We start from the raw sequence: 22590 nt of genomic DNA, 5'->3' as shown, positions 1-22590 counted from the left end.
AGATTATAATGAAAATAAAGGCAAGGGAAGGTATAAGGGCAAAACTTTGTAGGGCAAAAGAAGCAATCTTTTTTTTTTTTTTTTTTTTTTTCCAAGGGACAAACATAGCCATGCAGCTTTTCTTTGGTTTGTGGCAAGTACATACTTTTAGTATAACAAGAGCATTGCGGTCGAGTTGTTTGGTGAGAACTTACATGAAAAATTTGCAATGGTACTGTACCCTGACTCGTTCTTTTTTCTTCATCCCTCTGTTCCCCTTGCTTAATTCTCCATAGACAGAGCAGCAGAGGGGAAAAGAGCTAATCGCACCTAAATGGTCTTCATCCCTCTGCCTGAATCTCCTCTTTAGAATTATTAGTTGAAGTCCAGTGGACTGTTTGTTTTTAAATAGCTCAGTCTCGAGGCCACTTTGACACTTCACATTAAGCAAGTGAACAAAATCTCCTCTGTTCTATGGCTTACTTCAATAAATAGATGTTCCAGTTTGCCTGTTGCCCTGTGATGTGCTGTGTTCCTTGATCAGGCTGAACAACTACTGCTTGGCAAGTCTTCAAGTGAGCTGGAACTCATACATTACACCCTCCTGGGACAGAAAGGGGATGCAGGGATAGGTCGGTGCCCTCGCTGTGGATCAGAGCAGTTCGATCCTTGCTCTGGAGTAACTTGAATTCACCCCCAGTGGGTCATCTGGTTGTGTAAGGGGTCAGAGGCAACTGGAGCTGACACTAGCCCCACTGGTTCTTCATTTACTGCAGAAGGTGTTGGGCTTTTAATTGCATTATCACACACAGCTGCATAAGCTAAGGCTAGATCTGTCTCTGAAGTAGAATGATGTGATGTTCTGGGTTCAGTGGCTGTTAGGAAAGATGAAAGTAATCTATGGCTCTGATGTGGTTTCTGAATGATGCAGTGGGGAAGGGCAACTCGGTTGCTTTAAAAGCTTTCAGAAATAATCAGAACTTGAAGGTGGGGAACTCAGCTATGCCCACATTGAGTATTCTCACTGATCTTCAGAAACCTTCGTCTATCTCTGACACTACAAATTTACTTTGCATATGGGATTTATCTGACTTACCTATTCCTAACTAGAAAAAAAAAAATAAAATGCTTTGAAATCTGTAATCTCTTCTTAATTTTTCATCCATTAATAAGCTTATATATTAGCAAAATAGTCTAGGAAAATAAATAAGCTTTTTCTTCTGTGGAATATAACTTCAGAAACACTAATTATTGTTCAGAACACCTCGATCTGTTATTGAACTTTCTTTTACACTGCTTTTTAAGAAAAATGCTTAGTGTTGTCGTATCAGATTCTGCCCTAATGCACCAGACTTCATAATTATTTTAAATCAAAACTAGTACAAAAGCAAACAAATCAAAGTTATTACCAAGTCTACAAGAGTTAATGTTTACATTTTTCATAGAAATTATCCAAGTTCCCAAACTACAGGAGTATTTCACAAAATAACAATGTCTAACCTCAGTACCTAAAAAAATAATTATTTTAAATACTGTAAAGTAATACAAGTTATGCTGTACTAGTGACATTTAGCACTACAACAAAATCCTAATGCAACACTGAAATCCCCAAATTTCACCCAGAACTTAACAATGAACATTAACAACTTAATAAAGAATGTTAAGTCTTTATTTTGTTTCATACTGAAAATGGACATCAAGATTTTCTTTGAAAAATATATAAAAACTTAGATTTCATGCAGCTTCGACAATAAGCATAATAAAGATGCTTTTAAAAGAAGCACCTGCCTTGTAAGAATTCTTTTTTGGAAACGGGGATTAGTTTTTCCAAAGATCTACAGCTCTTATTTTGGATTTCTCTCCTATATGAGTACTTGCTTGATTGAGGAATTGGGCTTTAGAGGTAGAAAATGAGAACTGGCTGGTGTCCAGGTGTCACTTAGATATGTTAGTTTTATTTATTTTTTTAAATAAGCAGTCACTAATGGGATACAGACCAGGACACACATTCAAGCTCATGGAGATTTATTAGCTTGCTGCTGTTCCCCTCTCATTTCATTAACCCTGCTCGGCGCCAGGCACTTGCTCCAAGTAACTTGAGGCAGGGGCCAAGTCCTTCTTTCCTTGGTGTACGGGCAATATCCAGCCCTGCCCATGAGCAGGAAGGTACACGAGGAGGAAAATGGAGTAGCTTTGGGAAATGTTTTGCCAAGGTTGTTGAGTTCAGAGAAGCTCCCTGCAGCTTCACCCATGCTGGTGCAACAACCTTTCTCCAACTGGGAAAGCACCCATATGCACTGGCACTCTGAGATTGACATCCGTTAGAGGGAAAGTCCTAGAAAACTTTTTTTTTTCAGAGATCAAATGGAAGACTACTCAGAAAAGCTCAGCTTGATTACAGCGGGCTGACACAGAGTCAGGAAATGGAGGTCACGGCTCGCTGCCTTGATGGAATTCTTTGAAGATATTGCTGCTCAAGGAGATATGGGGGACGAGCTGTAGTGACGGCACCCAAAGCTTGCTAAAGAGGGTCTCAAAATGATCATGTGCTTAATCTGCATTTCAAGACTCTGCCTTTTTAATGCCTTCTTATAAAGCTGTATGCACTATTCTGCATTTACACAGTATGACCAAAGCCTGTGTTGTAAGCATCATTGATTGGTCTTATGGCACACTATTTAAGTCATTTTTATGAGTGAGTTTTGCCAGCTTGTTAGTGACAAATATTGATGGAAAATTAAGGCTGATCAATGAAGTACAAAGAAGTGATAGGATAAACATATGGAAGCTTCATGCAGTGGAGCTCATTTCAATTCTTCTCCTTGTTTGTATTGAAAATAAGGAAATTCAGGGACAAGAAATGGAAAATAAATGTTATGTGGCAGAATGAATGGTCCAAATTTGAGGAACCTATGACTGGGGAAATGGATCGGCTTCAGATTCTTTTCTGAAGGGCCTGGAATTGGAGAAGTAGTGACGCTGTAATATCATCCTCTCTTGTGGAGCCCTTCAGCAGCTGCTCTGTGGGGCTTCCCACTGCAAATGGAAAGGGGGTCAGATCACAAGGGCAACATCTGTGTACCAAGCTGACCCTCAGCCATGCATGCTGTCCTTGTTAGGGTCATGCAGACATGAGTAATGTTACCTGTTAGGTTGAGGTGAATCTTTTTCATATCACATTCCACCATTAATATTGCTGAAGGATGACTTACTGAGTCTGGGAGCAGGATATAATACCTCTTCTCTGCTTCCCAGGAGATTTATTTCTAATTCCTTGGCTCTCTGAATCTAGAGAATCCAGACTGAGTTTCAGTGTCCAGGGAATGTCCATAGTTGTTTCCAAAGGAACAAAGAGACTTGACCATCAGCAGCAACGTGTGCTAGTTCTGGCATCTTTGTTAATATGGTATTTACCATTAAGATTGGGCAGCTTTGGCTGACAGATCTGGGGAATACCAGCCTGTTGAACAACCCAAGGCCTTACGATTTTGTTGAATATATGATGGGAAGAGGTGCTCAAGACCACCTGAAAGCTTAGGACCTTCAAGTCTCTAGAGATTGCATTAGGTAACTACTTATAAGCCAACTGACCAAAATGTTTTCTCCAGAGAAGTGTGGAAAGCTTTTGGCTATGATAAAAAGGCAGAGGTGGAGGTGTCTCTAAAAAAAAAAAATAAAAAATTGCCTTGTTAGCACATCTTAGAAGAGAGAAGGAAGTAATAGAGAAAATAAGGACGGGAATCTGTATTTCAGGTTTCCACCTACCAGCAGGAACTGAAGATAGCCTGACCCACATTACAGCTCTTAATGCAAATGCATGAAATATGGAGAAATACCAAAGTTTTGGTGTTGTGTGTGGCACTCCTTTCAGTTGCTGGCAAGCTGACTGAGGGTGAGGAAATGTGTAGTTAAACCTTTGCATTTAGAAAGCAATATAAAGGCTGTGTCAAAGCTGAGAACCAAAACTGTAAATAGAAAGTGCAGAGTTAAGTTTTGGCCAGCTCCTTCTGCTAAGGCGTTCTTTTTAGCATATAACCTGCCAAATCAATATATACAAACTAGACGCGTCTTTTACAACTGTGGGTTCAATAAGGTATAACAGTTGTTTGTTTTTTTTTTTTTGTTTAGACTTCTTCGTTGTCTTCAGTCTTTTTCTAAAGAAATCATGCTAGAAACAGGGTCTATGCCATTGCTTTATGAGTCCCCTTATAGCCTCTAAATTTTTGGGCCAACTTCTAACCAAATTTGAGAGAGATAGAGATATCAAAGGTCCTGTTGTCTTAAAGTGATCTGAAAATACCTGCAGAAAAAGTGGAAAGGGACTTAGACTTTTTCTGAGGGAAAAGCTGTGTTCGTTACAGAATCCTCTAAGGACTTCAATCATTAGATAAACTGTGAGAAATAATGCTTTATTTTGCTGCTCAGAGAATTATTTGTTTTAACATCTTAAAAAGATCTCTAAAACACTATATTGAAATAGCCTCAAAATTATAGAGACAATTTTATTAGTCCATAGTGCTACAAATGTTTATGTGCAAGACTAGTCTTGGCAGTTCATTAGGCTCATTAATTTAATCTCAGCTATTCCCCATTAAGCCAGTGTATAAATACTTGCAAGATCAGGCCTTTGCTGAAGCTACATAAGTGCTGGAAAGTGCTCTTCACTGTGCCTGGAATAAAATGTCTTCAGTGATGGCCCAGTACCATGCCTTATTATTTAATTATTAATTAAGAAGGGGGAAAAAATGTAACATTCCACTTGTTCATGATACAGAGAACTTAGTGGATCTCCTTCCTAAGTAGGCTGACTTACCTTCTGCTCAGGGATGCTATAGCTAGGCAAAAAGAAACTATGGACAAATGAGATAAAGACATTTTATTTCATGAAGTATGGTGGTAGGAAAGTGCATGCAAAGTGGAATTCTTCTTACATAGCTTTCAAAAAAAAAATCCTAAATGTTCTAAGGCCATTTACACAAGGGAATGGGAGTTGAACCAAACATCTGAAAAAAATGCAACACAGTTGCTCTTTATTATTTAAAAAATATGAAAAAATAGCCCACTCTGATGTCAAACTGGAACTATTTTTTTAAGATTTAAAATTAGCATTGAACAGTCTGTTCTGGGAGCCCCTGGTTTTAGTACAACATTTTTTTTTCTGCCACAGACAGTACTGGTTTCACTAGCTTTGCTTTCCTTGCTTCAAGTACTGTAGCTGTTCAGTCAGGAATGTAAAACTAAAACGAACAACAGTGAGGAGGAATTATTAGGATTGTTTACAAATTTAGATTTGCATGAGGGAGTGGAGATGTTGACAGTTATACTTTAAGAATCAAGCTACTGCAGCTGGATAAACATTTATTGGATATCTCAAGGCCCTTCTCTCTCCCCACCCCCACAACAGAGAATGAAGCAAATGCAAGTCCAAGCTAATCTGAAAAATAATAGAACGGCTTTCAACAAAACCTATTTATCTATGAGGTCAAAAAGTCTCAGCCTAGTTACACTCCTAGATAGGCTCTTCTTGACAATATCGTCATACTATCTAGGAGGCCAGGAGTTGTAGTGTTACAGACCACCCAGAATTATTGCTCCCACAAGGCGATGATAATGGTGGTATGATTTCACTGCCTGCAGACTTGAACTAACCTTTTAATAACTTGAGTAGCCATGGGAAACATACTGCATTGTTGTGTTTTACAGATCACTTTTCCTGGATGCCTTTTAGCCACCAATAAAACCATGTTGGTAGATGAAAAAAATAAAGAAAAAATATTCTGTACGTAAAGAAATAAAGAACTAAAGAAACAAGCTGGTATCAGTGTACAGAGCCTAAGCAAAGCTAGCTGTGATTAATAAATAGATTTTAGGTTTTTAGGCTTCAGTATGTTTGACGTACCAGAATTCTGTCAAACTTCTTATAAAAGTATAATATCTGATGTTTCTTATGATAAGAACATAGCAGTCTGTTCTCTGGAATAAAATCTGAATGCATCCCAAATGCAAAGGACTCTCTGTTTTCTGAATCTGTTGGTAAAGCTTCTAGGGCCTTTGGGTGCACCAGAAATGTAAATCGGAGTACAATCTAGAGGGAATAACCACTTGTGAATGCTTTTCTGAACATGTGTTGAGGAAAGATCGTAGAAATGGCTTCCCATAAATTTATTTCAATTGCTGAACGATCTTCAAGCTGATGAACAGTCCCATACGTAGGTCTGACGTAAAATAAAGCAAGCAATCTTGAGAATGTTTTTTGCAGAGGTCAGATTTCTATTCCTGCTTCATCTTAAGTCATTAGAAATTGTACTATAGATTTGAATTGAAGCAGGTTTGGCTGAAGAAATAAGCATCTTCCATGGGGAAATGGCTGTGCACATGGAGATCTCTTTGTATGAGTGTTGATTTACATACTCACATACCAGTTTGCATAAGGAAAGGTATTTGGGCCCAGCTGTTCATAAATATTGCAAGGTGCATGTAAGTCTCATTTTCTTCATTACTGTTTGAAATAGTCTGCTACCATCTGACTAAAGCTGAAAAATAACATAATCTCTTCTGTCTTAATCTTCTTGCCCTCCATGCCCTCTCAACAAATCTACTAAGTTAGCTATGAATCATATTGCTTTGCTGATAAATCTTTGATGTCTACAAATAGCTTACAGATACGGTTATCTTTCGTTTTTCATAAAGTTGGGTGGATCACTGATAGCAAATACTTTAATCAACCTTCTTTCTCTCATTTTTTTAATGGTTGTGGTTTATGTTTGGAGTATTTTTCAATGCATTGGGATGTAGTGATTAACACCTGTATGCTTTTGGTAGGTATTGAGTAAGTGTTTGTTTCGTTTGACACATTTTCAATTCTGAATGCTGAAGTCATATCTAGTACCAAATGGGAATGATGCCATCATTGTTTTCCCAAGAAGCTCCCAAACTTCTGACTGCAATTCTACTCTTTGAGCTGTAGTTCAGCATGAACACAACTACTTGCAAAAATACTAGCTTTAACTGGATTTCTGTTAGGCTCAAACAAGCCCTCTGTGATTGTACAACCATACCTGGTGTCATGAACCCCAGTGTATGAAGAGTTGCCTTAAAATCTGCTTTCTGGTGGTTATTAGCCTTGATATCTGGAAAAGCACATGTGGTGGACGAGGAGGCTATGAATGCTCTGTTATTTCCCTCCTAGCTCCTTCAAGTGACTTTTATACTGAAAGCTGTCAGAATTCAACCCCCTTCATCACCTTCAGTTATTATAAAGGTGAATATCAGACATCATACACCTCTCTGAACTAGCATCTTGGAGACAGAGACAGATAAACATTAACTGCAGATTATCAATAATGTAACAATATGGCTAGAAACAAGTTTTATTTATATTAGAATACTGTAAACTAAAGCTGTCTTTCCACTGTGTTCAAATTTCCACTTTGAATACAACAGCTCTTTCTGTTTACCATTTTGCTATATATAAACCTTGTCATGGAAACAGAGATGTTTGTGTGATTTCTTTTTCACTTTATCGCATTAGTCATAGATTTGTGTGTTGGTGTTGTTTTTTTTTTTCGTTACCCTGTTTGTTTTGTAAACCGCTGAGAAATGTCCCACTCCTGTTGTTGTTAATTCTGTGTGCAGCGTGCCAGCAGAATGAGGTGTCACTGAAACACTCTTCCCATCTGAGTAGATGTGTTTCACAGCCAGAAGAGCACGGGGTGTGGTGAGCCGTTCTCAGCAGCCTGAGTCATGTAGCCCAGGAACAGGGCGCCTCCTCTTCCATTGATTTGGCAGCATGTAGCCCTTGTAACATCTCATAGAAAAAGACCTATAAAAATAGGAATAAGCTTGTGGTGCTTGTCCAGAGATGGATGGTTTGGGCTGCACTTCTCCTAGAACTGATCTCTAGAGAGAACTATAAGATTTTTTGTACTTCATTTTCTGGATGAAGAGGGTCTTTAGTTGAAGAAAGCTCCAGTTACTTGGTCTTCTTTAAAAACTGGCCCAAGTGCTGTCCTTTGAGAAAAGACAGGCTGTGACACAGTGCCATCTAAACCCACAGTGATGATTCCTCAGTATCAGGCAGAGAATCATTGTCTCCAGTTTCTTTTCTTCTTTACTTTCCTCATCTCATCCAAGTTCTGGGCAAAGAATCCCACTTTGCTTACCACATAACATGCACTGGCTGGAGGCACCTTGAAGCATCATGCGTTTCCTCTAGAGTTTTAGCCCTAACTTCATGGCCCTTCACAATTCAGCTGAATCTCCCTGTGCAGTTTGGTAATATCCAGTACAGCTGCATCTGGCAGAAAACCTGTGAATTATTCCTCTGTGTGAAGTATTCTCTATTGTTGATGTGTTGCTTGAAGTCTTAAGAAGTATCCATGTCTTCCAACTACTAGTGATACTGTTCCCTATGTATTTTCTTCCAAAGGGGAGAGCTTGAACAGCCTGTTCTGCAAAACAGCAAGAAATGTCACTGTCTGAAGTGCCCTGGTAACTCGAACGCAGCTCTTGCTTGGACAGTGCAGACTTTGCATGTCCTGTGATCTGAACCAAAAACCTTTAAAACCTGTACTAGGAAAGCTGGTAAAAATACCCTAAGATGTGAAAGGAATTAAGTAATTACTGGGAAATGTTTCTCCGTCGTTGCTTTCTCTGGACCAACTGAGTTTCTGTCACCTTTTCTTTCTAATTTCGTAATAGGGCATAACTACTAGAAAATACAGTAGATCCAGGAAAATTGCAGTTTTGAACTTGAGATGATTCTCCATGATCCTAGGGAAGTTTCTGATAAACTCATTCAACTTTTTTTTTTTTATTTTTTTTGGAAGATGACTGTATTCTTTTTGCACTGAACAGGGAATGTGTTTCAAGCACTCTCTATTGCTTTGCTGAAAGCTCTGAGCAAATTTGTTACTTAGGAGTTACTCAGATAGGTTTGTGGTTAAAGCCACCCCCAGGACAGGGAGAGATCCCATGTAGTGTCCTGGATGTCAGTGAGGAAGTAGCTGCTGCTTTCACCCCTACACAGGAGGGCTCCTAGCCCTGGAAGAGCAGCTTATTTCTCTCATGCCTTGAAGCAGTACCAACACAGTGTACTTAAGAGGTTGTTGTTGTTGTAGTTGTTTCTAATGGGAATTAGATAGAGCCCTTCATTAGAGTTACCTGCTCTGCTGTTGATTTCCAATCCAACAAAGCAGTCTGTGGCCACTCAATTCCTCTCAGAGACATGATTCATTTCCAAGATGAGATGTGTTTTGTGGTGGGAGTCAATGAACTTCTAAGGGACACAGTGGCTTTCTCTGTAGAATTGTCCCAAATAACTCAATGCTGGGCAAGGAATGCACTGATGTATGAACGTCCATTATGTTGCAGTGTAAACGTGCTGTGTCCTCTTCTTTTTGTGACGCGTCAGTATGTCCTCAGGGAAGAGAATACTGTCCTTGAATGAATGCAGTGAACCATAAAGTCCTACCTGTAGGTTTGTAGAAATTAACTTAGGTAGTGGGTATTGCGAGTCTTCCCACTGAACACTTAAACATCGAGAGTGGGTTTTTTAATGTTCTAGAAACTATTATTTTTATTTATTTATTTAAGGGATATTTTTGATATTTAATTAAACCACCGTGCAAGTGTAAATATATGAAGGATTTATTTCTTTGGGGAGAAAAAAAAGAAAAAAGCATTCACTCCTGTGAACTATTTTAGCACTTTTTTTTTTCCGTCTGAAACCCTGGTTTTGTTCTGGAAAGGAGAGCTATTTTTATGTTCAGAAATCTGCAATTTCTCTTTTAACCATAAGAGATGCAAGCAGTGATCTCAGTTGACTTGAGAGTCAGATGAAAGTGTCCAAAACATGTGCAATGAAATGTTCTGCTAGGAAACAGCTTTCAAAATTTCATCTAATGATGGAAAACAATCTGTCTTGCCAAACCTTTCCCTACATGTTTAACAGGATTTTTAGCTTTAAAAGTCTATTTCTTACTGAAAAGCAAAACAGCTGTACTTTGAATGCAAGGTGTTTTCACGTTTTGCTGTTTGGGAGACTTATATCCAAACTCTTCTGCAGTAAATGTAACCACTTGTTATGTTTCTCTGTTTACCAGATGTAGTATTATTTTTTTTTCTGCTGTTTGAATTTTGGTGATTTCAGTGTTTCAGCGGAGGCGTATCAGTACCTGAAAATGGTCATGTAAACGTGAAAGTTGGATAAAAGACTTAAAGTTTCACCTGGTTTTTATGCAAGGTAGTAATTTGCTCATAAGAAGCTACACTTTAGGAAAATATGGAGAGAATGTGTTATTATTATTATTTTTAACACAATGTACTTATTTGCATGGATAAAAAAGTATCAACAGTGTTGAAGGCACAGTGAGTCTGTGTCTGGTAGTGTCCCTTTGTGCAGAAAATATACCTGCTGCACTGGTTCAGAGGTTACCATTAGTTCATGATAAGTTCCACGGTAAAAGGCTCTTCCCAGCATTAAAACAAAGATTTTTGCACAAACTTTGCTTGTGCATTTTGTGGATTTGCTTTGTGCATTGTGGATTTTATCTAGTGATTCCCCATGTTCAGCAACTCATGAATTTGCTAGTCTCGTAAGTGTCATAAATATTCTGCTCTTTGCTTTTGTTTTCAAGACAATAACTTCTCACACAGGACAACCACAGGGAATAAGGAGAGCAGATAAATGCTAAGATTAGAGATTGTCAGGCATTTCTTGGCTGAACAAAATCTAATTGAAATGTATTACTGTGCCAGAACATGCCTGGGACAAGTGAGATAGGGGAAGAAGCACTAGTAGTAAAAAGATTGCTTGCACTTGGGATATGAGAAACCAAGTACATGCAATGTCTGAGTCAAAGCAGAGATTTTTCACTCCAGGTCAATGAAGTTTGGCAAGATTTGAACATGGGGATCTCACCTCTCAGTGAAGTCCCCAGCATCTACTGTTTTGTGCATTTTGATGGCCATTCCTGTTTGTGGAGAGGATTTGTGCCAGAATATCTGTACTCTGTAGGACTTGTGTTCCATGTGCTGTGGCATCAGAGAAAAAGAAAACAAACAAACAAACAACGAGATAAAGACCTTTGTAGTTGCCACAGAAGAGGCTTTCTGTCCTTGATTTATTCTGGTCAGGGTTGAGTTGAACAGATCAGTAGATCTAGAGATGGCTTTGAGAGTTTTGAGAGTGATCTCAGTAGGAGTAAATGCTGCTCACCTGCTCTTCGGGAACTACTGGCTGGAGTAGTCTTGGTAGTTTTTCTGCCTGTGTGCAAGCGTACTTCTTTCCTGCAAGCCATGTAATCCTTCCAGTAACTGCCACTGGAAACTTCAAGGAAGAAATGTTTTTCCTCCTTGCTGGGAAATGAGTGAGATAGGAATTATTGTGCTAACGGTTTTCCAATAGACTGAACCTGAAGCTATGGAAGGGACAAGAATTAATGCAAGACAGACGATAAGGAAAATAGATGTTAAATAATAGCAACAAATTTTGTACAGAAGATAAATTTGTGGTTTGTCTCAACTGTGCCTTGAAAGACTTTGTCAGCTGTCCTTAACTGAGGAAAACAGTGGTGTGGAATGATAACAAAAATGTACCAACAACTAACTGTAGCTAAAAACTGTCCCAGATAAGCAGCCCAGAAGTGTTCACCCCAGGCACTCCCTTACTATTTGCTTATTTTTTGGTTCACTGAGATGAATCACTTCTAGTAGCCTGAAGTTGTACCTTACTTGTAAGTTAGGGTAAATGCACTTATTACCCAGCCAGTTTTGAAGCCTTGATTAAGGATGTAAGTGGGGTGACATTATGTTTTGCTGATAGTGAAGGGACAGCTTGCAGGTAATGGTAGTGTCATTTGACTTCCACGAGACGCTCCTCACTGAATCCTGGTATTTAGGAATGGAGCAGCAGGAGCATGGTGGTGCCTAAAGCCACCCCCCTGTGGAAATACGGATCAAGGCTTTGCTGTGTACAGACATTTCCTGTGAGTCTTGCTTCTAACATTTCCTAATAACATTAAAATTGTATTGACATACCGGAAATCCCTCCTCCTTAACTATCTGCTGTGTGATTCTCACATATGCTATTAGAGGGTCTCTGCTAATGGGGAAGGAGATCTTGACTTTGGTTAATCTTCACAGAAACTTTGAGGCTTGCTAAAGTACAGTCCTTATGTCACCTCGACTGACTTTATTCTTTTAAGAGGTATGTTTTCAGGAAGAGATGTCCAGGACAAAATGTCCTCTTGGTTGTCTCACAAGCGTTGCTTTGATACTGTTGTGGAAAGTATAGACCTTGTGTTTGAATTCTGTGAGGAAAAATCACACAGACTTTGTGTTGTAGTTCAGTTTGTTCAGAAACCATCTCTTATGTTTACTAACTAGAAGGTCTCTGCTATACAGGGTTGGATTTATAAAAGTATTAAATATTATATGTTTACACATTCACAGGTGTGTTTTTTTTCCCCCTCCACAGACATCTGTTTCTAAACGTTTCTCTAGTGTCCATCACCACAGAGTCAAAACAGCACACAGACGTCAACAAATTATTTCTTGTGATACTGGCAGATGGATACCACTATTTCAGCTCAGTGGATAGATTTCTTAGGATTAAGCGAGTTGCTCAAAGAAAGACAGTGAGAGCAGGCAGGAGCAGAAGCGTTAAGTGTTGTGCTTGCACCCTCACTCCAGGCAGAGTTGCACAAATGAGCTATCTGTTCAGCTGTCGGGAACCCGCTCTGCTGTATGGCACTGTCTCCCTTCAAAACTTTAAAATATGTTAGAAGGCTAGACATCCATGGTATCCACAAAAAGACTTGGAAACAAATGTCTCTGTGTGCTTTGAGCCGTACTTATTTTAGAAATCTCAGCTTTGGAAACTTGTTTTGCGTAATTAGAGAAAGGCTCAGGTTTCAAAATGCAGCTCTCAGTCCTTTTGTCCATCTCTTGACTCTCTCCAGCTCTGAGGTTTGGTGTCAGCTTGTATGTAGCCATTATCAAATTGTGGAGAAGTCTTTTTGGTATGTGTGCAAGCCTTGGCAAAACGTCTTGCGACAGTATGAGAGGTCTTCTAAGAGAAAGAGTTTGTATTTCTCTTCATATAACGCTTAGCTTCAGCTTAGCTTCATTCCTATGAATTGCTACTACTTATATGATTTCTATACACTTACTCGTGGAGCTGCAGTGCTTTTTGGGGTGTGTGTAACTATGGGCCATATGCTCTCTTTCCCAGTGTAACCGTGTGATGGTTCATAAACCATTTGCCTATTCAGCTTCTTATAACAAATTCTAGTTCAATTACAAATGATGCTGTACCTGAGAGATTCAGTTCTCTGCTGATGATAGCACCATTACTTTCCTGAATTATCTGGATAGTCTTTAAACAAGTGTGTGGTACTGCCACTGGCCCAAGGCCACAGCTTAGTAGGTTAAGATTCATTCTTGCATCCGTTCTGATACATAATGTTGCCTGTCCCACCTCACGTGAGCTGGTCAGTCTGGAGGTACCTTGGAAGTTCATGTGCAGAAACTACTTATTGCTCTGAAGCTACAGATAAAGACAGTTTAAAGGACCTTTATAGGCTTTACACTGAGCTCCATGCGCATTAGCAAGGACTTCAGAAGATCTGCACGCAGTTAAGGCGTAAAGGTCCAACAGCACAGTTTTGCACGGCTTTCATTGAGGTGCCTTGGATGGAGGGATTCATATCCATTCTCATCCCTAACGAGAGCAGATCACACTGCCTAAGTTACATCTGTTTTGCTTTGTTCATGAGGGGAGTGCCTTTCATGTTACCTGGCTAGTCTGCAGACACAGTAGCATTAATGCTGCCTGGATTCCAGTAAATCTTTGGGTTTTACAGTGGGAAATGTAAAGATGTAGCTTCTCCAAGAAGCTATTCATGTAATTGAAATTAACTGCTATGCTTCTGCTCTAAAAAGATTTTTCCAGTTACAAATATGGGTGAATGCAGTGTATTTATAATACAGTGTAAGTTCAATCTTATCACTGCCCTACAAGCAAAGAAAGCAAGTGGCAAATTCACAGTTCAGGTCAGCAAAGGTTTGTGTATGGACAGAGGGGCTCTCCAGGGTGGAAACAAGGTTTGTCATTAGTGACTGCCAGGAACGCCAGCAGTTGTCCACAGGGAGGCAACATGCAAATGGCTGAAGGGAAGAGAAGGATTATGGTGGGGAGATCCCTGTAACTGAGCTGACAGTGACTGTTGCTGGCAGGGAACTTTGGGAATAGTCGGGTGTGCAAGCAGCAGTGGCTCCCACCTGGCCCCTGTATGGCATGTCACTGTCACGGGCACAGTTATAGGGCTTCGGTCCTGCTGAGGGCGGCCAGATGTGCTGGGAGAGGTGCAAGCAAGCTTCCTGTGGCAGACACCAGACACGAAGGTCATGTTGGCCCATCTCACTTTTGCAGAAATATATTTCTGGCCAGCACAAGGCTGCTTGCTTTGGCTTGAGTGTGTGGCAAAATGCATAACAAAATATTTAGGAAAAAAAGTAGGTGTGCACCTGAGCACAAATTCTTAAAGCTCTTACAACCTCATCCATCTAGAGTTCAGCTCTGCAAATGAAATCTTGTTGTATGCTACTGGCTCTTGAGCATGCAGCCAGTATTCTTGTGGGTTACGTTTTCATATACTTAAGCTGTAGCTATATAGACCTTTATGTATACACTTGAATTCCTTTTCCTTCCATTGTATCGTTCCAGAGCTTGAGGATATAGCAAAAAATGAACACGGAGAGGAGAGTGTTTCTTGGGCTGTGGGTTTTTATTTATTTATTTTTTACTCCTCAGGAGCCATATGAATCACTCATAACCACAAAAAGACTTTGTAAATAATTTGGAAAAACAGGCCTTCTGACCTATTTTAGTCCTCCAAGATGGCAAAAAAAATCCTTCAAAACTGCTAAAGTAATCTGGAGGTAGGAGGATTACTGTTTCCCCCTTGCATGCCACCACTGCTGCTCTGGAGACTTTTAAAAGCCCTGAGCGGCATGAAAGGTAGATGTGACATTGTGCAGGGAGCTGCAGATGGTAGGCGCTCGCAGGCCCACGAGAGTAAACTTTCTGGGGGCAGCTGTTCTGTGTCACTGCTGTCACGTTGCTCTTTAACAGGAGGCAGCAGTACTGGGAGGGAGACAGTGCTGCGCAGAGCTGCTGTTTGTACAGGCAGCTTCACCCTCAGTCAGTGAATAAGGAGAGTTTGACAAGCATAAAGGGAATCTCGAAGTGCTAACACATTAATTCATGCCTCTGCTTGTTTCTCGTAGTAGTACTCCACCATGGGACTGGCTTTTTGATATAACAACTTATAAATAGCAGACGCCAAGGCAGAGGGATGTCTGGTTTGCCACCATTGCTTGGTGGGCCAGTACGAGCCTGAAAATCTGCTGGTCATCTGCTTTTTTCAAATACCATTGCTTTTCCAATTTCTGCTGCTCATAGGATGAGTATCAGGCTTTGGTGCCCAGAAATGGTGATCTGGTTGTTCATGACATCTATTTTTGTTGTCTTTGAGCAATAAGGTGACATTTAAGACATCTCTGATAATGCTGTTCTGTCTCATGGGTATTATACACACGCAAATGTGTAATACAAGCAGAAATGTAGGTATTCTTTTTTGTAAATTTGGCTGAAGCTTGACAGGTATGTTGGAAAAGCTTATCTCCCTTTAGAGTACAAAATTTGGGTGGCTGCTATGCTGCAGTCATGCCAAAGGGCTTTGCTGGCATTGCATATATAAACAGAGGTTTGGGATGAAACTTACTTTTTGGGTTAACATTGCTGTTTCTTATTTTTCAGTACTTTATGTAGACTAAATCATGAAACAGAATAAGTAATGGACTGTCTGACTCTATTACCAGTGAAGAGCAGAGTTGTAGGAACTTCTTTGGTTTTGGCCAAAAGGAACATTTGTCTTTAATGTTCAGCATTAAAAATGACACTTGTGAATCCTTTCATTTTTGCTGGTTTGAGAAACAAGACAACCTGGAAAAAAAAGACATACCAAGAAAGTTATCTGGCAAAGAGTAAGTTGATCATGAATTAAATTAATATTTCTGTATTGCTAAAGCTTGTAAAGATTGTAAAGCTGATGCTTTACACAGTCATCAGAGACTAAACCTGTAGTGATTGAAAGAAATCAGCTTTTGGGCTTGTTCTTTGACCAAAAATTTAGTTCTGTTCACTGAAAGGAATATTCCTGCCCCCTGACACTGTGAGGCAGGAGTCGTTCAAGAAATGTGTGTGTTCTCATGCTATGTTATTATCGGCTATGTTATACCAATTCCTTTGTTACGGTTTCATTTAAGCTTTTGGTTCAGAACCAAGCTGTAAAATTTAGAGAGGAATCTGAGGATATGAGGCAATTGATGAGGTAGTTATTTCTTCTTTCTATACGATAGGGGAAAAAAAAAAAATGTTGGATTTTGTCTGAACTGAAACTAGAGGGGGGATAAACAACTCCTCTTGTATCCTGTTCTGCTAAGAGCTGGTCGCGCAGAGGGAGGTACTCACCCTTCCAGCAGTTGGTTAGGCTCCTCACCCAGACACATTTATTTACCTCCTGGTGGATTATGCTTTAAATGTATATGAACACCAGGAAAGCATGACCTGAAATGTGGCTTGTAGTAAATTTTTCCATGAACGCAGTTCAGGAGAGCTTTCCTTCCAAAAGACGTTTATAAACTGTCTCTTCTATTCAAGGCAGAGCTGGCTGGTTGGTGGCTATGCTTTATTATGTAACTTTATCTGGGAAATGGAAAATTGGGTTTTTCCTCCCTGAAATAACCTCTAAAATGCATCAGGAAAATGCTGCAGCTCCTCTGGGAGAACACTTGCGGGTGCCTCTCTCTGTTAGCCAGCTGGAGCGAGAGCACTGACACCACACTATCATTTAAGCACCATAATGCTTAATATTCCTCTGAAATGCGTCTGATCCTTTATCATGAGGACTGAATGAAGTGAAACCATTACTGTAAACACAGAAAACATTCCACAACGTTCCAAAGTGCACATTTTTGGCAGCAGTAAGCTTTCTCCAGATAGTTGCCTGGGAATTTACAAATTGGTCACATCTGAGCCTGTTTTGTGAACCTTCCTCAAATCTGCACCTGCCTCCCAGAGACATACAGAAGGAGAGAGCCTATAGATACTTTTGCTGATGTTTCATTAAAGGCAAATGGAAACAGCCACGTTTTAAGGTCTGGTTATAACATCTTGGGTGGCAAAACATCTTGTTATTTGTTGGAAGTGAACACTTGGGGAGTGAGTAGCGCATTTTTTTTTCTTTTTTCTTACCCACCCCCCAGAATTACTGGGACATTTTTTTTCTTTTTTTTTCTGAATGAAACATACAACTTTCTCCAGGTTACTTTTGTTGTGAAGAGAGGACAAATACTTAATTTGAATCGCTGAGTGGGAAGAGGTCTCCTGGTGCTGTTTTTATCAGGCTCTGGAACTGATACTGGAGTAAAGAGGGCAGCAGTGAGTTGCAATCGTACAGGAAGGGTTGAAATAGAGCGTGTAGGTAACACAGCAGGAACCTCTTTTGAAAGACTGTTGAATTGTGCTAATAACACTGCTCCAACATCCACAAAGTATATGTTTGGTGGTGAAAGATAGACCATGGCAAATTTCCCTGCAAAATTATCAAAATATTTGCCCATCAAATGTAAAGAGTGATTTATTTTTTTTCCCAGTAGTAGTAGTATTTGGCTAGTTGTCCTTTTAGATTCAGGTACAGAAACAGAATTTAAAGCTTACTTACAGATTTGCAAAGAGATTAATTATTATTCTAGTTCAGCAGCTCTGGAAATGCCCAAAAATTCTCTTAAGACCTGTATAGGCTTTTTGGTCAATACATGGTCCTGTCTTATTACAGGACAATTTCATCCTGGACTGTGGCACTCTGAATTTGCTGTATTATTTAACTGTTATGAAAACGTTTCAGGCTGTTTGGTCATGACCCTTTTTTAGTCCCAAGTACAACTTGTTTGATGTAAGTAGCCAGTTGCTGGTGGAAATGAATGCTTTGTAACAACAAGGTAGGGTTGAAAGATTTTTTGTTTCTTGGTGAAGATTTTTGGTCAGCCAGAAAAAAACAGAGTGGTTAAGTCTGGGTTTAAATCTTTGGATGCAGAAGCTTTTATAGTCCCTCTGGCTTCAGTCAGAGCAAGCATGCAGGTATAAACCTGGGAGGAATCAAGAATTCATACTCTTATTCTGAGTGTTAAGGAAGGTATCTCCCAGTCTGTTGTGTCCTTGTTGCTTTATTAAACGATGCAAGTTCTTATGTATTTACATACATGCACACACCCTAAAAAAACAAATGCTTTCTCTCCCATTCTTTGTGAAGACATCCTTTCAAAGCTGGCAGTGATGTAAAGGTGGAGCATCTACTCTTTTTTACTCTTTCTCATATCTGTTTTTTATTATCTGTTTCTAGTGGGAATAGAATATCTTAAAGACCTTCTCTACTTTCTCTATGTTGTGAACACTTCCAAATGGAATTTGGGATCGAGTCTCAGAGAAGGAAATATTGCTTTACAGAAGGCATCAGTACACCTGCATGACATTCCTTTAATAACAAGTTAGTTGTTTATGTGCAAGTCAACAGTTGGATTGTATCAGCTGCTCTCCCTTTTTTCTAGCATGAACCTTTATGCTGAAAAAAAGGCTGATGTTTTATAACAGGTAATGGAGTCTCTGTACAGCGTGGTCCATCTGCATGGCAACTTACAGCAATACCTTTATCCCTTCCCTTGCTCGTTCCTGTTCAAGTCTTCTGACAAAGGCCCAGCTTTATCTCAGAAGGTACGAATAGTATCTCTTTCACACCTCAGCTAAAAAGTTGTTCCCATGGCAGCTTCAAAAGCCTCTGGGTTTATCAGTGGAAAAAATGCTTGGAAAGGAGAGATTTAGTACTTACATTAGTTCTATCAGCACTTTTTTTTTTGGCTGGGACTTGTTCTCACAGAACTTCAAGCTGGATTATTTGTATTAAACTTCCTGACTGAATTCCAAACAAGTCATCTTTCCCCACAACACTGACCTTTAGTTCGAGGCCAGAATAATTTTAATTTGTTTCAAGTTTCCTTTATAAGCAAGAGAACAAGCAATAAAATCCAAGACCTGGTTAGCTCGCTGCATGGCAAAATATTTTTTAATTCTAAGGAGGGAAAAAAAAATAACAATAAATATGAACATTCCATACTGACATCCAAACTGGGCACTTCCTGAAAGTGGTTAACTGCAACCTTCTGGGCATCCAGTCTGAAAGCTACAGAAAAATAATGGTTTTAAAGAAAAGTGTTAGGTAACTAACCTGTTTTTAACTAGGTTTATGCCCCACTGGAAGTGTTACAGGGCATATTTCAGGCCCCCATTTGCTGTTTCTGGCCGGGGGTGAGGCAGAAGTGATGTCTTGGGCTGTCATTTACTGAATGCATCAGGCCACCAGCTTGCACCAGTGCTGTCCCCGCTCTCCTGCACAGGCATTGGAGCCCCTATGTGGTGAGCTGGATCAGGTAATTGATCTGGCTGAATGCAACCTTTTTTTTTTTTTTTTTTTTTTTTTTCTGTGCTGGTTTAGTGTTAACCCAAATAAATTCCCTGATCTGCTCCATTGCATGGCTGCACAATGTGCCAGCACATGGGAAAAGGCCAAGGCCATGTGAGGATAGGAGCACGTAATGTGGAGGAAGCACACCACAGGTATTTTATAGCCATGACTAGATATGAGGACATGCACTTGGTCCTGTGATGGCAAGGAGTAGCTGAGAAATAGGAAGGATTTGACTGAAGCAAATCTTGGAGGTGCCCTGTTAGGAAGGGAAGAGAGCAACATGGCTGGAGAGCAGGAGGTCTGAGGACCCGCAGTGGGGTGGGCAGCTCAGATGCCTTTAAAATACCCATATTTACTTGCTACTCAGCTTAGACCAGCAGCATAGAGGAGAGGTGCCACAAAAAATGACCACTGGTGAATCCATGGTCACTAGCCATGTCTTTTGTAGGGTGTTCTTCTTAATCTTAATTTATTAGGATAAAAATGCATTTCCTGTGTGCACAGTTCATCGGCTGTTTTGTTCTCAGACTTGCTGCTGCCCATAAGTGGAAGTGTGCAGTCTTGACTTTTGCAGAGACTTGGCTTTTGTTCCGGACACTTAGTCCCAAGTATTTATGGGACTGCAGAGAATGGTCGCAGAAGTGGGAACATGAAATTTTTTTCAGCACTAGGTGGCTGTATGGAGTTCTGCAGCATCCTGTACACAAATATTTAGTAAGCTGGGGAATGGACAAAAGGATAAACTTCTGCTTTTTCACACACCTTCAATAGGTTGTTTGGGTGTCTTTTCTTTAACGATGGAAAATCAAAGAATGAGGACATTTTATTTTTATGAACTCATCAATCGCTGGCTGCAGACACCTTCATCTCTGTGGAGTCAAGGTAAGTATGGAGCCTATCAAAGAAGCTGCTCCAGTCCAGGGGCTGGGCTGGGATTGCTGTGGTTGGCTGGTGTGGCTGCTGCTTTTTGCTTAGAGGACTGGATTTGAGCACTGAAGGGGGTGAGTGAGTGTATGTGATTAAAAAGTAAGTAAAATATCTGGTCCTGAGCTTTCCAAATGATCATGTTGCTTGGAGGCCCTTTGGAGCTCCCAGTGGTCTCTGCACCTACGATTTCGGTAGGTCCCTGACTTCTGGTGATCCTCAAGTTGGTTGCAGAGCTGCTCTAGGCTTTGCTGAAGGACTTGCTGGTGGACCAAGCTTGGAGAGGATGAAGTTGTTGTAAGGCATAGCTGTGCCTGGTCTCCGTTGTGCTAGGTGCTGTACATGGGTAGCAAAGCGTTGGTTTGGACTCCCAGATGTTTTTTGTAAATCTGCATAAATGTTCAAGTGGTACTGCTTTGCAGCCTCGTTTCATGCTTACCTTCGTTGTTTCAGAAGTTTTCAGCAACACTTCAGGTAGTGGCCAGCAATTTTCTAACCAATGTTATCTCTACTGGGCAGGGAAAGCAAAAGACTAGTTGGGTAAGTTCTTGTGAACTGCTTGTGAATTTCTATAATTTATACTTAACAGTGTAAATCTCTGGCAGGTACGCTACTGCTGCTAGGGGTGGCTTTGATAGATGTTTACATGTCAGTGTCAGACATTGGTAGAGAGGTTCTTCCTGTAGCAGAAGTGCCATTATGTGAGGTCAAGGAGATTTTGGCAGTAGCGAAGATTTTGGTGGTTTTTACTCATAAACTCGTAATTGTACGGTTGCAAATATGTAATCAATTTTTAATAATTTAAATGATTTTAATCTTTTTTTAAAAATCATTAATATAATAATTTTTAATCATTAATCATTTAAATCATTTATTTTAAACAAACAAAGAAAGCTTTTTGCCCTCAGAAGTTGACTGTTGTGATTTCAGATGGAATAATAGATGGGTACAGGTGGTAGCCACTGAGCACTACCAAGCCTGATTGGCAGAGCTCTTGCAGACATCACAGCAGGTGAGGGTGTTAGGTAGGGTCTTAAAGGAACCTACCTTACACCCTTCTAAAGGAACTTTGTTGGACAAAGCATGTGAAAACAAGCAGGCAGTAGCGGAGGGCATCCTGGTAGCTGACAGTGGGGTTTGAGCTCTATCACGACAACTTCGGAGTGGTTGCTGTGTGGTGTGAACCTCTAGCGTTGGCCAGGAATGCATCAAAACTCAGGAGGGGAATGGGGAAAAACATAAATACTGGCTGATACAATCCAAGCCACTCATACACATCTAAATTACTGCCTTGTAATATGTTTAATGGAAAAGTAGTTGGGCAAGAGTTTGGTTTTTGGGAAGAAAAAAAGTCGGTTCATTTTAGTGTCTAATTTTATACTGAAAGCAAACTTTCTTGTTTGCCCTCTGAAGTCAGCAGCAGTATGATGGGTCTCTGGGGGGGCAGCAGAGCTGGCCGGAAGCGGCCTGCCAGGGCTGCTCTGGGATTTGTTTTCTTTTGATTATGGGAAAAATAGCCCGAGATATTTCTGTGCATGCAGAGCATTCTTAATGACTGAAAAATCTGTTGTCAAGTAGGGACAAGGGGGAAGTGCCATCTTGAAAGACAACAAAAATGTGTTTGGATTAGGTCTGAAAACCCAAACAAATTTATTTTTAGTGACTTCCAGAAGCTTCTATTAAAAAAAAAAAAAAAAAAAAAAAAAAAGTTGCACGGCTAAACCTGGACTCGCTGCACTGGAGTTTAGTGGAGTTCATGGAGACGTGCAGCAGCAGGCATGGGAAGAGGGTGTCTTCCACTGCCTCTGAGATATCAATTACTGATTTCCTTCACAATTTGTTAAGCAAGAAACATAGCAGAGGTGCTGTTATACAACATGGGGGATTTGATAAGGCTTTGTGCCAGCCTGTGGCTCCAGACAGCCATGTTAGAAAAGGAGGACAGACAGGATGTGCAGCTCTCCCATTTCCAATGGTGACTGGGTGGCTGGCTCTGCCGCCTGCAGAGGGAGGCTCTGGGAAGGATAGAGTATGCTCCACAGGGGTATCTGTTTTGAAATAACTTTGATATTTCCACTGGAAAAACATCCTCTGGTGCCAT

At 40.2% G+C, this 22590-nt stretch overlaps 1 long non-coding RNA gene across 2 annotated transcripts in view; it reads left to right on the top strand.

Annotated features, from left to right (window-relative positions):
- The window catches only part of LOC137861711 (uncharacterized), a 34451-nt gene that overhangs the window by 2615 nt on the left and 9246 nt on the right, over window positions 1–22590 (top strand). The window contains exon 1 of one of the 2 annotated variants that reach the window (XR_011099790.1): window positions 19844–20447. The exons of the other annotated variant lie outside the window; for it this stretch is intronic. This is a non-coding gene — a long non-coding RNA (uncharacterized lncRNA). Of the gene's footprint in view, window positions 1–19843; window positions 20448–22590 lie in introns of those variants that run through there. 2 annotated transcript variants of the gene reach the window in all.

The sequence above is a fragment of the Anas acuta genome, chromosome 10 (genome assembly GCF_963932015.1).
Source record: "Anas acuta chromosome 10, bAnaAcu1.1, whole genome shotgun sequence".
Lineage (NCBI taxonomy): Eukaryota > Metazoa > Chordata > Aves > Anseriformes > Anatidae > Anas > Anas acuta.
This window is presented reverse-complemented; position numbering and strand designations above follow the sequence as displayed.